The 16,425-nt window shown below is 41.9% G+C and overlaps 1 protein-coding gene across 1 annotated transcript in view; it reads left to right on the plus strand.

Annotated features, from left to right (window-relative positions):
• Positions 1–13,172: 13,172 nt before the first annotated feature.
• Positions 13,173–16,425, plus strand: part of GRM5 (glutamate metabotropic receptor 5) — a 247,742-nt gene continuing 244,489 nt past the window's right edge. The window contains exon 1 of the mRNA XM_088534953.1: positions 13,173–13,420. The gene's annotated coding sequence lies outside the window, so the exon portion shown is untranslated. The remainder of the gene's footprint in view (positions 13,421–16,425) is intronic.

Here is a 16,425-nt window from a genome sequence, read left to right on the forward strand (position 1 = left end):
AGAAGACATTTTTCAATCCATCTCTTTTACTAAGACAGAAAGACAACAAGAGATTAAATGTTGTAACTGTAAAATTCAATAAGCAATGGGTCCAGTCCTGAATTTATTGCAAGCATATAGAAACGCAAAAGAATACTCATTGCCATGAAGAGATGTGTCCTATGCTTGTATGCTATGCTATGCTTCTTACAGTGAAGAGGAGTTTTTGGTCTGGGAGACTGTGCCTCCTAGATGCACAGTCAGGTCTCTTTCCCATGCCACCTTTGAATACATCACTTCAAAACTGAAGGATGTAAGAGGTGGAAGAGGTGGGTTGTTTTGCTGTGTCCTCCACATACTTCCCAACACTCCATGCAAACCTCTCAAAGTAATGCTGGAATGAGCTGGAGAGCCTGGGGATAAGAATTAAGTAAGTGGTCAGTTCCTGAACAGTTTTTACCTGAAATGTGATATTTTCTGAAAACTACTTGTAAATTACAGAAGCTCCACACTTTTTTTTGCTGAGCAGCTTCCAGACAAGGGGCTAGGAAGGAAACCTGGCTCAAGAATAAAGGCTATATGACTTGCTTTCAGTCTAACAGTCTTGACATGACTGAACGTTTGGTGACAGAAAGAAAAGAAAAAGAAAAAAAAAGAAAAAAGAAAAGAAAGGAAAAGAAGGAAAGGCAATCGTGTTATGTGGATTTTTTTTTTCAGTAAAGCTGCACAAAGTATACAATCCAGCTCTTTCCGAGTAGTTTACAATTTTACTGGAAGCCATTTACATGAAAAACAAGATTGGATTAAAAAACTGGAATTTGAAGATGCATAAACTTACATAATGCTACATGAAATTGTTGATGAATTTTCTATTATTTAAAATATTTGAATCACATTTAGAAGTCTGTTAAGAAGAGCTTCTCTTACTCTTACGCAATCCAAATTTACAGGTTTTACTTGCAGAATTTCTGAGTAAGAATCTCTGACCTGTGCTATGCCACCAGTAAGCTTAGATGATCATAATAGTCCTGTCTGGCCTTAAAATCTATCAATTTATTAAGCAACCTGCTGTAATGCTGTAATGCAGAGGCAATTTACATCACTCTTTGATGAGCACTTAATTTAATTGTTTCATTAAAATCCTTTTGAATGCTTTTACATCTTGATGTACTCTGCTTCTGGGTACCTCATAGATTGCATTAGGAGATCTTAGGTCCAAATAGCTTATTAATATCCATCTGAGATGACTTCTGTGTTATGCTGGCTATAACACCATGTTCTGGGGAATAACAAGGCAAGGAGACCTGACATAATGTCTAGTGCTCGTGGGCGGCTCTCCGGTTACACCTACCGCTAGGAGGTGCTTCCCAGCAGCTCTGCTCATTCCTCGTCTTGGCATCATGAGGAATGAGCTCTGTACTGTGTGGGAGAGCATTTTCAGATCTTTCGTACACCTACAGCTTTCTGCCAAAAATAAGATGCAATCATTTGTTTCCTAGGTGATAACCACTCTGAGCGCGCGTGGTCCTCTCCGTCTCTAACATGGGGAAGTGCGCTATGAGCCTGTCCTGTAGTGCTTGGAGGCAATGCAGCAAATGGCCTTGCAAACGGCCTTTCCTGCAGAACCAACAGCTTGTTCATCATCTACATATGGAAGAAAAGTATTGAGGCAAACGTTGTTTGTTTACTTGTTTGCTTGCTTTTTTTTTTTTTCTTTTAGGTGGAGGGAAGAGGTAAAAAGAAAATTCCTTTAAGTTCTCCCTCAAACTAGGTTTCTACATACCTAAAAGACCATTTGAATATTCTTTTTTTTCCCATCTTTCAGGCCATCTGAAGTTGTAGTTGTGTGGAGCTGAAGAGACTCTAGTTCTAAACTTGGTTTCTCATGCAGGTACTGAAAGCGTCTCACTCAGAATATCATCAAAGTGTGTCTCCTACCTCTAGAGCAACTGAATGCCATAAAAAGATTGAGATCTTTGCTTTACACTGCTATTCTGTGCAATAGATAGCAAAGAATAATGTAAGAACTATAACAGACATTTACTGCTATGGTAGAATTTTTGATTTTTTTTTTTTAATTTCCCATACATCAAAATGTCTGCTAATTTTGAAAATACATGAGTTTCTGATTAGATCAATTAGCATATTTTATATAAATAGCTTTGACATGATATATATAATTTTGTAACTTTTATGTCATTAATGCTTACTTTTTTTCCTTTTACAGGCATTTATTTTAAAATGTAGTACTTTATTGAGAGATATATTAAAACTTTTCTTTTTCCTCTCAGAAACATAAATTTGTGCATTTACCTTCTCCTGATGTAAAAACAAAACAAGCAAAAAAGGTACCTAAGATGTTTCTTCTCAGATTAACCAGGGAAGAATTGAATTCTTTATAATCTTTTAATCTTTAGAATTTTGAGTTACAAAAAAAAAAAAAAAAAAAAAAAAAAAAAGACTTCCACACAAGAGTTACTTAGGAAGCTGCAGTACCACTGGAAACTAGCTCTGGATCTGCCACTGTCCCATGGTAGTGCTTTAAAAGTGAGGTTGCAACCTCTTTTGCAGAGATATAACTTTGGATGATAAGTAATTGTCACCAGCTCAATATAGATACTGCGAATCTGCAGACTGAGCTCTTTTTTTTTTTTTTTTTTTCCCTTGACTTAATGGAACTCCTAATTATGAAAATGTCGTTCTGTTATTATAAATTCTTGCCCTCTTTCACTTCATGTGCACTGAAGCGCTGGTCACTGTGTATTCTACCACAGTTAAGGCAAAACGCTAAGTTGCATGTTAAGACCCACTTTTTTTCTTTCCAAGTAATCCTAAGTACCATGGAGAAACTGAATGTGATTTCAGTGTGAAGGCATCTATAGTTCTGGTTTGAGAAGACATAGTTTACCAGTTTAATCTATGGATATCTTCATTCTGACCAGAGACAAGAGCCTAATTCCAGTTGCCAAAAATCATGCTTTCTTACCTAAGAGGGTCTTTAGATTTTTAGACCAAAATTGGAAGAGTCTCTGTGCTTTCCTATTGACTAGTAAAATGAGATTGAAATCCTGATTCTGTAAATTGAAAATGTTCCAATTCTCTTCTTGATGTCCGTGGGGTTCCTTATGTGCTGTGCAGATCCTGCAACATTCAGTTGCCACCTCTCTAGCATGGGGTAGTAGATGTGTGAGTGGGTGTTCTTCTTCCTGATAGGAGTCTGATTGGACTTTTCTCATTTCCTACTTTTTCTTCAAGCTGATGTAAGACTTCCCCTCACAACCCCAAGGAATTTGTAAGGCTGATTGCTGAGCCACAAAAATCTCCCCCACACAAATCACAGAAATAATATGAAATTGAGGAAAAGGCAAGCTAAAAAATATGGAGTTAACTGCTTCTCATCTCATTTTTTTTTTTACTTGGATCAGAATTCTCATTATTTTAACAGGTTCAGAAGAAGGGAGAGCAAGGCAAAAATCTTCAGGGTAGAAAATCTTTAAAGCTTAATTGACATGGACAGTTCAAGTGCTAAAACTCTGGAGGACTGAAGTTCACAGGACTGCGCAGAGTGAAGTTCTGAACCTTAGAGGGCATGATTTTTGAACAGAGAGCTTTTTTGTTGTTGTTAGCTTTTTTTTTTTTTTTTTTTTTTTTTTTAATTACATCTTGGCATCACATCCTGGCATGTCAGGGGTTGTAGAAAGTGAAATGATGGATCTATACCAAGGCTGCCCCCAGTGAGGTGAGACGAATGTGCTTCACTTGACTGGCTAACAGCTTAGATACTATGCTGAATTCCAGAGATAAAGCCCTGAATATCTTGATAGCTAAGGTGATTTTCTTCATGTGTTCCAGAACAATGCTGAAATAATTTGCTTCTGGCTACAAGGGATAGTGTATTTTCAGTCAACACAAGCAACAATCTTGTTATCTTTGGAAAGAATATCTTGAATATGACTGCACAGGAAATTTGGCAATATATATTCTCTAATATTTTTTGAAATTTGAAAATCATGACCAAACTGATTGTACTATGTTCTGCAAAGCAACAATCTGCAGTTGTTTTACTCCGCATTTAACTCTTGCTCTATAGATTCGTTTCTTGACAGAAACTATTAATGGGCATTTTTGGAGAATTCATAAGCATCTTCTTCCTACTGAAAGAAATATGTTGGTAGTGTCAATCTCAAAGACAGGCTGAAAAGGCATTAGATCCAAAACTGAAAAAAACTCTGTATTGATGCATCTTTTGCAATTGGTTCCTTCATTCTATCAGAAAAGCTTTTGCATCCTTGATTTTAAAGATGCTTAACTATTTGATTTGCAAACAAATTCATGTTGCTTTATTTGTAAACAGGAGAACAATGTCAAGAAAACAGAAGTGATGCTGATATTTCTAAATAGCCTAAAAAACTGCACCTGTTTATTGGAAAATAGCATCTAGAATAGAGACGTCTAGTTAAGTCCTGACAAGCTAACTGACCATGTTATGGGAACATTGTTTCTCTGCATCCTTTGTGGACAATGAACACAGTAATGTTTTTAGAGTAGTTCATACATGAAATTTGATTTGGTGAGGGAAAGTTGTCGTTTTTTCTTTCTGTACATCTTGAGATTTTACCTTTGCTTAAAACAATGCTTCTTTGCTGTTCTTGCAGCAACATATGAGCAGAAGTGACTGCAGTTTTCACGTCACATGTAACTAGATGGCCATTTCCAACATAATGTCCTGTATTTCCAGAGAGATGAAGCTGACCCTTCTCTCTCAGTTCTGGTCCTTTATCTTATGGTATTTTCATTTATGGTTTCTTTTACATGGTCCTGACTCAGAATCATCCAAGAAAACAACAGCAGACACATGAATAAGAATGTTTCTGCCTCAGGGTAGGTTTTGGATATATGGATATATAGATATTGTTAAATGGTCCTATATTCTTCTAACTCCGGTGCCACAGGAGGAAGGTAGGGAACAGCAGTGTATTTTGACTACTCCCTTCTAAGTTTCTTTTCTTAACAAGAATCCATCACCATTAAGAAAAGTGAGGGATGCAGGGACCACACAATAACTCTGTGAAAAGGATATGTGCTTCAGGCAACAACTTCATGCAAAGAAAAAAAAAATCACCGGATTATTAAGGATCTATATTTTGAAACAATAGAGAACTGTTAATGCAAACAATGGAAATCATTATTGAACTGGGAAGTCCTTTTTCTTTTTCCTTTTTTTTTTTTTTTTCATTATCCTTATCTACATGCTGCACACATTTAGCCCCCTTTTCAAATCTACTAGAAAATTTGAACAAGGCACTGTGGTTTTCTACTATCAGGATATTAGTTCTGCACCAACAATCTTAGTTTGAAAAAATGGGAAAAAATCTGTTCTACCAAAACACAGGTTGAGCAATGAAATTTTGGGTTTCTTTTTTTTTTTCCTTTTTCTTTTACACTTTTTTCTATTATTTCCCTCAGAGGTGATGCTGTGGCCCATCCGTTAAGCCTTCTTACAAGACAGAATTCTAACTAAAAATTTTTCTTGCATTTCTTTCTTCATACTATTTAAGTCTGAAATTATCTGCCAGAACTTTTTTGGGCCACACTGGGATTTTTCACATGGCTTTTTAGGGTCAAAAAGCATATTGGAAATCTCAATGGGGCCATCCTGTGATAAGAGGCTCTGACATCTCAACGCTGTGGGAATGGCTGCATCAGAAATATGTACAATAGGGTTGGTTTGACAAATGAATAGCACAGAGTGCCCTTGATCATACTGTGTAGCTGAGCTGCTTTAAAACGCAGCTGAATGTTTAAATACAGAAAAAGTGTGGAAGTGAAAATATCAACTTCAGATCCAGAGAGTAGCCCATACTGAAAGAAATCAGGCAGTCATTCTTCTCACTCCCCAAACGGAAATTTATACTTAATGTCTTGACAATTAATTTAATAGCCCATTTTTAAATGCCATTTTTTCTTGTTTAGTGAAAAACGTATCTTATATTCATCTCTGCTAACCGTGAAAATTCATAGCGTAGGTATCTTCTGCTCAGTAATTAGTCTTGCATCCATAAATCAGACAATCTGATGGTAAATCCATGTGAAGCATGCACAAGAATGAGGTTAATCCTATCACCCAAGGACCGGTTCCTCTCCACTGCCTACAGGTGCAGTCTAGGCAATCAATCAAAGGTGAATGTTGCAGTACGGCGGCCTATGTCTGGTGGTCATATACCCACTAGGCTTTCATGACAACACATTGTTGGAAAATAATTTTGTTCCATCAGCAGCGAGATTATGCAGCCAGCATACAAGCACAGCTCTTCTGGTCTTCAGAGGGGACATTGGGAAAGCACTGAGGGAATAAAACTTTTAGTTGGGTTTTCCAAAGTGGCATTGGTGATGAAAGGTTAATGTCTATCCTATTATATAAAGAAAGGTTACCCAGTGTGAAAGCCATTCTGTTTAACAGAGGAAATTTTCAAGATATCTGTGCAGGCAGGTCTAACTAAAGAGAAAAAAGAAGACAACAATATGTAAATAAAAAGAACTACATTCTTTCATAGTAATTTATTTACTCTTTTTTTTCTCGCACCTCTTCCATCTTTTCAGTGAAAATAATGTATTTCACAAAATTCAGAGCCATCTTACTGTTCGAAGTCGAAGTCATATCACTAAAAAATCAAGATGCACCTTCTTCTTCAGGGGGCCATGTATAAATGTAATCTGATCAGAAACAGTAATTTGTGAACAAACTCTGTTCTCATTGTAGGTTTCAAAAAAGTATTCATCTTCAAAATACAAAGGCTTTTTTGTCCATCAATGTTCCTATGGTAACTACAGTAATTGTTTACCTGGGAAAGCAATATTGAAGATTTATCATTTAATGCTTCAGATCAAACAAACATAGCATCTATTGTTTGCTGCTGACTTTACTTCTCTTTTTCTCTTTTGATACTCTGCAGGAAGAGGAAGGGACTAAAATGATTCTGTGTCTATGACCCCTGCCATTTTCACATCCTTTCCTTTTGCAGTTGATGCTTTGCACAGAAAGCACTTTAGTTGAGGAAAGGAAGCTGGCTCCTAGAGAAAGACTATGTATTTTCAAGTATCTTGCCAATCATCTCCTTTGTTCATGGAGGGAATGGGAATCAGATCACAGTGTCAGCAGGAGAACTTGCTGGTCAAGAATAACTAGAAATAACAGAGTTTCAGTTATAGTAATTACTTGCTACCTTCATTTGAAGTCTGGAGTTTTGTTCAGGTTAAATGCGTCACATTTGTACTCTGTTCTGTTTGTTTCTGGGCAGATAAGTCCTGACAATGTCTCTCCAACCAAAGGGAAGTTCTACCCAGAGGGAATGAAATTGAGTCATGAAATGGAGTGTGTTTCTAGCATTAAATTCCTCACTAGTCTGGATCCTTCAATGAGCAAACTTTCTTGGAATAGGTGTGGTGACTTCATAAGATAAGCAGTTGCAACACCATCATCTCCTTGCTGTTTGGCAGAAGATGTCAGCGATGAGTGCAGCCATGGGTAAGAGTCCAAAACCAGAATGGCATCTGACAGTTGAATTTCACCCATTCAGTACCCTATTCTTGCTGCTGAGCAAAGACAGTATATCACACAGCAGCATAATTGGAGGTTTCACATTCTTCCAGCCTTCATTAGAAACACTCCCCCACTCAGATGTGAGCTTCCTGAGTAGAATTTGGAGAATCAGCTTCGGATTTTGAATGACACTAAAGCTCTAATGCACTATCTCCCAGCGCAGAGGAAAAAAAGTCTTAGCAAGGTATGGGGTATTTCCTGAGCAGCTTAGTGTCAAACCCAGTGCTTTTGCTTCAAAAGATGTAGATTAATTTTGTGGATTTTATTCTGTAGTTGTCTGCAAATTTCAACAGAGACTGTCCAAACTGTCCTATTTATGCTTGCATTCTGATTTCAGGTTTGAGTACTTTGCTGAGTGTGTTGAAATTCTCTGATGGAAAAAAAATTATGAAAATGGCACATGAGGAGACATAAAATGTTCATTTTATTTTTTTTTCAAATTTGAAAATGATTGTAATACTTGAAACAAAATCATAAGTGCCTTGAATAATAGGAATAATGCTTTTATTTGTAACGGTAAAATGCAAGCCAAATTTTCTCAGCTGGATATATTGACCCTGAGTACTCCTATTAATGTGAATCAGAGGGGGTCCAATGCTGCACAAGGTCTACTGACTCATTTTGGGAAGTGCAGACACTTAAGAAGTTGCTCTCTTAAGAATAACACACCTACAAGAACCCCTAGAGTAAACGCAGTAATTTTGGTTTTGTTTGTTTGCTTTGTTTTGTTGAGGTGCAATGCAAACTGGCTTCATTTACCTAAACTGAATTTTGCGGAGAACTTCATTATTCAGCCACACCTGATGCACATTTTCTCCCATAACTCTCTGTAGTCATGTATGTGTGTCTCTGTATACGGCTTTTGAATTTATCTTCCTTGTAGCTCTGTATGCTGGTCTTCTATTTAAGGTCTGTTTTCCATCGATGGACAAAAGGAATCAAGCAACAGGACCAAGCAAGGATGTAGACACTTCCAGTTGTAGATGTTAAATCTAAATTTGCCAACTGAAAAACTCTTATTCGTGGATTGCATAGTGGTAAAGGAGCTTTGTAACCAATTTGGTTTCAATTTGACATTTCTGATTTTCCCCATGTACTTAGAGTTCGGTCACTGAATTGCACAGAACAGAAACAGTCTTAGCAGGACTGGGCACCTGCTCTTAACGAGGAGCCAGAGATTAATCATGGATTCCTTCAGTGTACACCAGCATCCTTTAGAATCAATGAAGAGGAGCAGGCACATCTTAGTGACTCTTTCTTCCTCATCCTAAAGTAAATGTTTAAAATAAATCAGATGGTCGGATGACTACAACGGCTTATTTCCCCCTATTGACTCCAAAAAGAACATGAAGTTTATATATAAATTCCAACAATGTAGACATAGAAAGCCAGGTGAATTTGGGCCTTCACATCCCTCGAGGTGTGAAGGGCAGCATCAATTAATATTCTCACAGCAGCACACTTGTACACTGGCAGACAGATATTTTCTTTTAAAACATGTTGTATAAAGTATTTCCCACTTTTTTTTTCTTCTACTGTTAACAGACTTGCTGTAAGTGTACTCGCCTAGCAAGCAAGAAACAACTGACTTGTTTCTTACTATTGCATGAACTATAAGCCTCCCCAGCTTGCCATGTCTCCTCAATCTTGTCTAATTGGGAGTAAAATATTGCATTTATTATGTTCCTGTATAAAATAAATGACACACACATACACCATACCTATTTTTTCTTTCTACTTTTTTTTTGGTGCTCTTCTTTATATATATATATGTATATATATATATATATATACACTTTATATAAGACAGAAGGCATTTGACACATCTGGGCAGTACAATATCACCTTTCAGTCCATTCTCCATCTCTGATTCTGTTGTTAGTGTCAGACAGGGTTTATTCACTCTAAAACTGAGAAAAATCCTAATTAGCATTCCCATAGCCTCTTTTTTTTCCTTCTTCTTCTTAGAGTGGTAGGGTGGTTAGCGAGCTGCTTGGAGACACTGGTTGTCCCTAGTGACTTCTTAGTGCTCCTTCCACCCCTTCAATTTTCTGTATGCTTGAGTTCCTCAGAGAGCAGAGATTCGGATCGTGTTCAGTCTTGCCCAGTGTGTCAGTGTTTTTAGATGCTGCTGTCACAGACAAGAAAAGTGTTACCAATAGCAGGCATAAAAAATGTAGTAATTATTCTCCCCATTCAGGTACTTGTTCTTTTTTACTTACTGGTGATATTCCTGGACGTTGGTGCAGAAAGTTTTCATTTTGTTTTCTTTTAAAATGGCGTCAAAAACAGCAGGAGAAATTTTCTGATAGGAAAAACAAATAATCCACTGTCAGTGGAGAAGAGGATAACTATTTCTATGGATTCTGTAAGATGGCTGAAAAGGAAGGGAAGTGGGAAGGAAAGGAAGAGACCAAGGGAAAATAGCCTTATATATATTTGCATTTGTTGGGAGTCTAATTAGAAGGTCAATAATAGGCAGGAGGGGTATCACTGCCATAGTTCCCCTGTCCATTTAATTTTCTGAGGTTTTAGTGTTTGCTCCACCTGCTCCAAGCATCTGGCACGGTGAACTCTGTGACTCTAGGCTCTGATTTATGGGGAGTCCTTGGGGACATGCATGTAGGAGCAATGTGGCATCCAGCATGACAGCGTCTGCACAGTGCCACTTGTTCTGCTTGTGTGGGCATCGTATCCCTCATCTGCTGCAGGCTACTTATTACCTTCTCAGTCAACTGAGTGTCTCAGGTGCCCAGGGAGAGATGTCTGCTTTCCGATTCCCTCATCTCACACACAGTCCTTGGGGGAGAAGTGCCACGACAGCCCAGCAGAGCATCTCTCTTCTCCCTAGATCCCTCTGGCATTTTTTTTCCTTCCAGGAACACCATACGCTAGGATATAATTTCTCCTTTGATCATGCTTTTCCTCCTTCTACAGACACATCCCTCCTCTCCTTCTCCCAATATATGTTTGTTTGTTTGTTTTTTACAGATGTCCATGTCTTTTGTTTATCTGTTTCCAACCTCCTGACCTTCCAGGAATTTCACAGCCCATGCCCTAGTTGATGGGAAAGGTGATTCTGGAGGCGAGTGTGGCTGTAAGGTAGGGAGAAAGAAGAAGGATGCTCCTTCCCCACCACCCTATGGCAGTGTCAGGAGCAGGGAAACCGGTGGACTGGGCTGGTCTCTTCTCATCTAACTTACTTACCTCTATTCTTGCAAATGTTAGGGTAGATACCTTTGAAGTTGAGTAATGAGAACATTACAAGCACATGCAATCTGAATATATTCTCTGCCCTGGGGAGGCCATGGCCTTGGCTTCAGTTGCTACAGCAGCCAGAGGAGCTGGGGAAGGATCTAAAGCAGCTTCTGACTGAGGGGCTCCCAAAAGGCTTGAACTGAACGAGGAGGTGGAGGCTAAAGAGGCCAGGCTGCACACCTGGTAAGCACATTCTGGGTCTCTATCCTTCATCCTTTAGGATGAAAGGAGCAGTCAAGTTGGTGGAAAAGAGACAGCAGCAATGAGACAGCAGTGGGGAGAAGGGAGGTTAGAAACACGTCTGGGGCTGAAGCAAACACTGTCCCTTTTCCCTGTCCCCAAAGAACTTTACCAAAGGAATCTCAGGTGGGTAGATGTGCAAGAAAGGACACGACAGAGCTTAGATGTGGCAAAGCCTCTGCGGGAGCCCTGATCAAGTGGCAGCTGGGTTTTTGGTCAGTTAGTAGTCATCTGAAGAAAAAAAAACTAAAAAAATAAAAGGAAAAAAGCAAATGATAATATTATAAGCAGCCATCCAAAGTGCGGGGGGTGGGGGGAGGAATAGCAGGGAGTGCCAAGCTGTGGAGCAGCAGCAGAGAAATTCTGTTAATTCTCGAAAATGGATGCGCAAGCTAATCCTTCGCTGCAAATACAGCCTGGTAAATGGTCGGACCCAGCAGCCTTTTAAATGCCAGATCAGCTCTTACTTAAATGACATTTTGCTGTATTTATTTATTTATTTACTAAGAATAGATTTGAATAAAGAGATGATCCCAGCGTGACTGTTGTGCAGTGATGGTTTGTGGTTGTTGTGTGTTCTTGCTGTTGCTGCAGTAGCAGTGCAGGGAGGTGCTGAGTTGCTCGGGGCTCAGACTACCTCAACCCACCTCCTGCACATCGCGATGCACCTGCACGTCCCCCACAGCCCGTGCTGAGCCGCGGTGCTCGGCGCTGCACCCCTGCCCTGCCGCCTCCGGCACCCGTGGTGCGATGCAGCCAGCAGGGTGAGGAGAGGAATTGCTGAGTGTGTGAATGAGTGTTGGGTGTGTAGGGATGAGTGTGTGAGGAAGGAGGAGAAAAAGGAGCCGGGGAAAGAAGGGGGAGCTTTGAGAAGATGCAAAGATGCTGGAGGAGCAGGTAAAGCTTAGGCTGGCTCCAGGAAAAAAGGGTTGTCCAAGACAGGTGTATGAGTGTGGGGGGACACAGGTGCTGAGGGGCTTGGGGCAGGGTGGGAAGCAGGAGAAGGTCCAGAGGGCACCAAGCTTGTGTGCAGAAGGTAGGCAGCCAGGTAAGGTACCTGTGGGTCTGCCACTCTGGGTGCTGCATGTGGAGCTAGGGAACGGCAGCACCTGTGGGTCCAGGGAACCAGGCTGGGCTGGCAGAGCTCCAGGGGATGGAGCCTGGCGGGAAGAGAGGGGTGGCTGCGTGTGGCACCTGCCTCGGAGACAAGCGGCGGGGCTGTCACAGGAGGGTGGCAGCCTGAGGGGAACAGGGCTGGTGACTCGAGCTGCCCTTGGCCAGGGCATCACTCCCATTGCTCTTTGTCCCATCGTGCCTGGTGTTCTTATTCAAGAAAGGGGCAAGAGATGGAGGGGGCAACCTGTCCTCCCAGTGGCGAGCAGACCCTCCTCTCAGCTTGGGAGGAGGCCGCTTTTACCCTCCTTTACTGCCCCCTCGTTGGGAAGAAGCGGGCAGAGCAAGGGGCTGCCTGGCTGCTTGGTGTCCTAGAGGGATCTGTGCCACTTGGTGGCACTAAAAAGTTGCGCGGGAGCCCGGCGCGGTGCGGGGAGCAGTGGCGGGACCGGGGGTGACGGCGGAGCACCCGGGGATGGCAGAGCACCCTCCGCACCCAGGTAGTACCTTTGGGTGACTGCTGCAGCCCTGGAGCGAGGTCGGGTTTATCCCGCTTGCAGAGCGGATGCGCCGGCTTCGCCGCGAGCCTTTCGCAACCTTGTGGGCACCTGGAGCAGCCTCGGCGGGGGCGGAGCACAGCGTTAACCCCCCGTGAAGACAGAGAGGCTGGTGCCCTGTGTGCCTGAAGAGGGAGGGAAGGAGATGCTCAGCGAGGTGGCTCGAGCTGCAGCAAGTATTTAGGAAGAGCGAGGTGGCAGTGGCAGAGAGCGAAGACCCATCTGTTGTTCCACTGCTTGTTTGTTTATCCCCCCCAACCGCCTTCTCAGCTCCCTCCCCCTCTCCCCCTTCCTTAAAATCCAGGGACCATTCACGCTTCTTGCAAATGAGCCTTGGGCGCAGCTGAGAGCGCGGCGTGGTGCGCGGCGTGTGCGTGGATGCGATCCCGCGCCGGGGGGCGGGGAGGGTCCCCAGCTCTCGGCGCTCGCCTGTGATCAAAAGAAAACAGGATGTGCCCGGAGCTGGAGCGGTGACAGTACGAGCCGAGCGGGGCTCACCTGCTGGCGGTCTTTGCAGAGGCATTTGAGGATTATTCAGCTCCGGAAGGTCTGTGCGAGGAAATGCTATCTCTGCAAGTAGGAGGAGGTGCCTACCCCTACCCGCCTTGATTATTGCCGCCGAAAGGACAGCTCTGCTTTACCGTAGCAAGAGGAGACTGCTAGCGCAGACAAGGTAATGCTGTGGGACTGGGGAGGGGGGATTTATCTGCCCCGAATTGCCAACGCAAACCCTGGGGATGCAAGGAGCACTGTCCCCCTCTCTCTCCCTCCTGCCTTGCTTGCCGGAGGATGAGCACGATTCTGCCGGGGAGGTAGCCCGCTGGCGAGTCTCACCTCCGGGGTCTGCGAGGGCATCGGCAGGTCGGGGTCCCGGGCACTCGCCCACCCCCTGGAGCAGGGGATGCGTGATGTGGGGGTGGGGGAGCATTGGGGCACTGCAATACCTGGATCGGTGGGTTTTGTGACACAGCCCAGAGATTTGCCCTGCTGAGCAGGGAGAATGGAAACGGGATGCATTTATTTTCCAGAGACAGCCAGGCTTAGCTCAGCCGTAGACATTCCTGTGTGACCTTGGGACAAATCACTTTGGCTCTGCTCGGCAAGTCCCGTCTGTTCCTTATTTAATAACCGGACCTAATGTCTCCATGAGTAACCATGATTCACGAAGGGCTGAGAGGGGCTTTAATGTCAGTAGTCGAGCAGGGAGACAGACACCTAAGCATCAGTATATGTGCACACATAAACGAATAGCCGTATGTCAGGGCAGCACAGGTAGCGATGCCAGGAGTTAACCTTCCTTCCTACAAGACCCAGCTCTGTCTACCTAATGTGGGGATATAAAAGTGCTCCAGCATGGTAACTGTGACCACTATGGCAATTTTGCCACTGAAAGGATGGTACATGAGGTTCCATTAGTGTTTTTGATCTCCCCTTCACCCGCTCCCGGTGCATTCAAGCTGCGCGGCGGGCGCGCTCAGCACCAGGGACAGCGGCGGCTCCTGCCGGGAAAAGTTCGGGAGGCGCCGGGGCAGCTCCCGGCTCCGTTGCCCGTCGGCAGCAGCTTCTCCTCCCTGGGGGCTCATCCTCGACCTCCCAGACCCCCCCCCCCCTTTTTTTTGGCGAGGAGGAGAACGGTATATGACCGGATCTGGGGAGAGGGAGATGCTGGACATCTGTTCCTTGCAGTCACTGAGAGAAAAAAGAGAGAAAGACCAGAAACCTTTTGGAAAAACACTATTCTTAACCATCCTGAAGGGAGAATGTGTCCAGAGGAGTTAACTGCAAGGTTCTCTTCATTCTCTTGTATTTTTGTTTTCTTACTTCTGTATTTCTAAATATTTCCAGTAGATAGTAATGTTTTGCATGCTCTCCAAGAAGACTTTAACAAGGCGGTAATATTTATGCTGTGTAAAAAGAGATATTATGGTTGATCATTACTGCAAAGGACCAGAGAGGACTGCTTGGGTACCTATATAGGTTACTTGGCATTTCATTTGCTCGTATATGTATGGCTGTTTTGGTAGGGTGGTAGCACTGGAATGCTGTGCTGTGCTTCTCTTGTTGTGATTTGCCGTGATTTGTTTTCTGGAACTGCTGTTGCTTGTTCTTGATCACTTCCTTTGGATCATACAGGTTTGTTAATTAATAAAATGCCTGGAATTACAGCTGAAAACACACCAGAGCTATTAGCTTCTGTATGATCTGGTATAACAGCTTTTTGGTAATAGCAGTAATAAGTAGTGTATTTGAGGGAACTGCAGAGATCATTGCAAGTTTTGGTGACATGTCAATCGCTCACTTTTTTTTTTTTTTTTAATGGTTCATTAAGGTGAATGTGTGTGTGTGTCAGGGTCAGAGTATGAGGAAGAACTGTCTAGGATTGCTGTGGGTCTTCCTGATAAAAATAATATTCTATACTTATTGCCTATAAAGGCACAAGATCTGCACACTAGTTGACTATTTTCAGTGGCTGTTCTGACCAGTTAGGGTTTTTTTTCAGTGTTGTTTATTTTCCTCATATTTTTAAGCAGAACTGGAAAAAAAAAATCTGTTTCGTAGTCCCTCCTGTTGTATAAGGCTGTTCGCTTTGTCTAATGGCTTCATCCAAAGCCTACTGGAATTCAAAGATTAGTGAGTTATGTTAGTGAAATGACTAACAGCTATTTGATTTATTTTAGTGAATGGCTAAATGACAGTAGAAATCTCAAAATAAAGCATGTATGTACTGCAAACTGAGCCTCTTTATAACATTGAGAACTACCTTGAATACCTTGAACTCAGTGCTTAAAGCTTTCAATATCAGTAACCAGCAGACCTAGGCAGAGGCTTAACAACCTCAAGGAACACTTTTTTTTTTTTTTTTTTTTTTCTCAAATAGATTCCTGTTGAGGAGAGCTAGGAGGTCTCTGTCCTTATATAATTGTTTTCCAAGGCAGTTCTATCTTTTTCTATCCACAGCGCTATACTGTAAGATAAGGATGAGGTAAAGTTGCAGGACTGACTCTGTGAACTGGTATTTCAGCTCTGCTTTCTAAGTTTTATCTTCTCTTATGCTGAAATCTGTGTTAGTTCCTTGGAATATAGTGATTTGATTTATATACGGTTAATATCTGATGTCACTGAACTGGTTACAGTATGTGCTGTAAATGAATGCTTGAAAAACATTTCATTGGCAGTTATGTGTCTGCAGGCTGTAAGTAGCATTTGTCATTGCATGCGGGTTTTAGTATTGTGGCTTTTTTCTTTTTTTTTTTTTTTTTTTCTTTTTTTGGGGGTGGAGAAGGGGGAGGGAAAAAGAGAGCAGATTGGAACTTTGCTTTATAAATATGTTATTGCAATATACATATTTTGTTTTGACTCAGTAAATCCTTTAAAGAGATGTTTAACTTTAGGTGAGTCCTTGGAGATACATAACCAATAGGATTCTTCCTGTGCTTAACGCTGACCACATTCTTAAATGCTTTTTAAATGCAGTGTACCCTGAATCCTCACTCCATCCCAGGACTTTTCTGTGGTTCAGTAATCCATATTTTTACTTTTATTGTTTTAATTTGGTGTAAGCTTCAAAGACTTTCAAAGCTTTTTTTCTGTTTCTGAAGTTCCTAAATTGTAGTAAAGAGGAAATCTGAACAAAAATATTGCTCTTGCTCTCTTTGTTTTTTCCTGATAAAAATACAG

This window comes from Tinamus guttatus, unplaced genomic scaffold (assembly GCF_059628265.1).
Source record: "Tinamus guttatus ecotype Peru unplaced genomic scaffold, ASM5962826v1 Tinamus_guttatus_pri_ptg000602l, whole genome shotgun sequence".
In the NCBI taxonomy this organism is placed as follows: Eukaryota; Metazoa; Chordata; class Aves; order Tinamiformes; family Tinamidae; genus Tinamus; species Tinamus guttatus.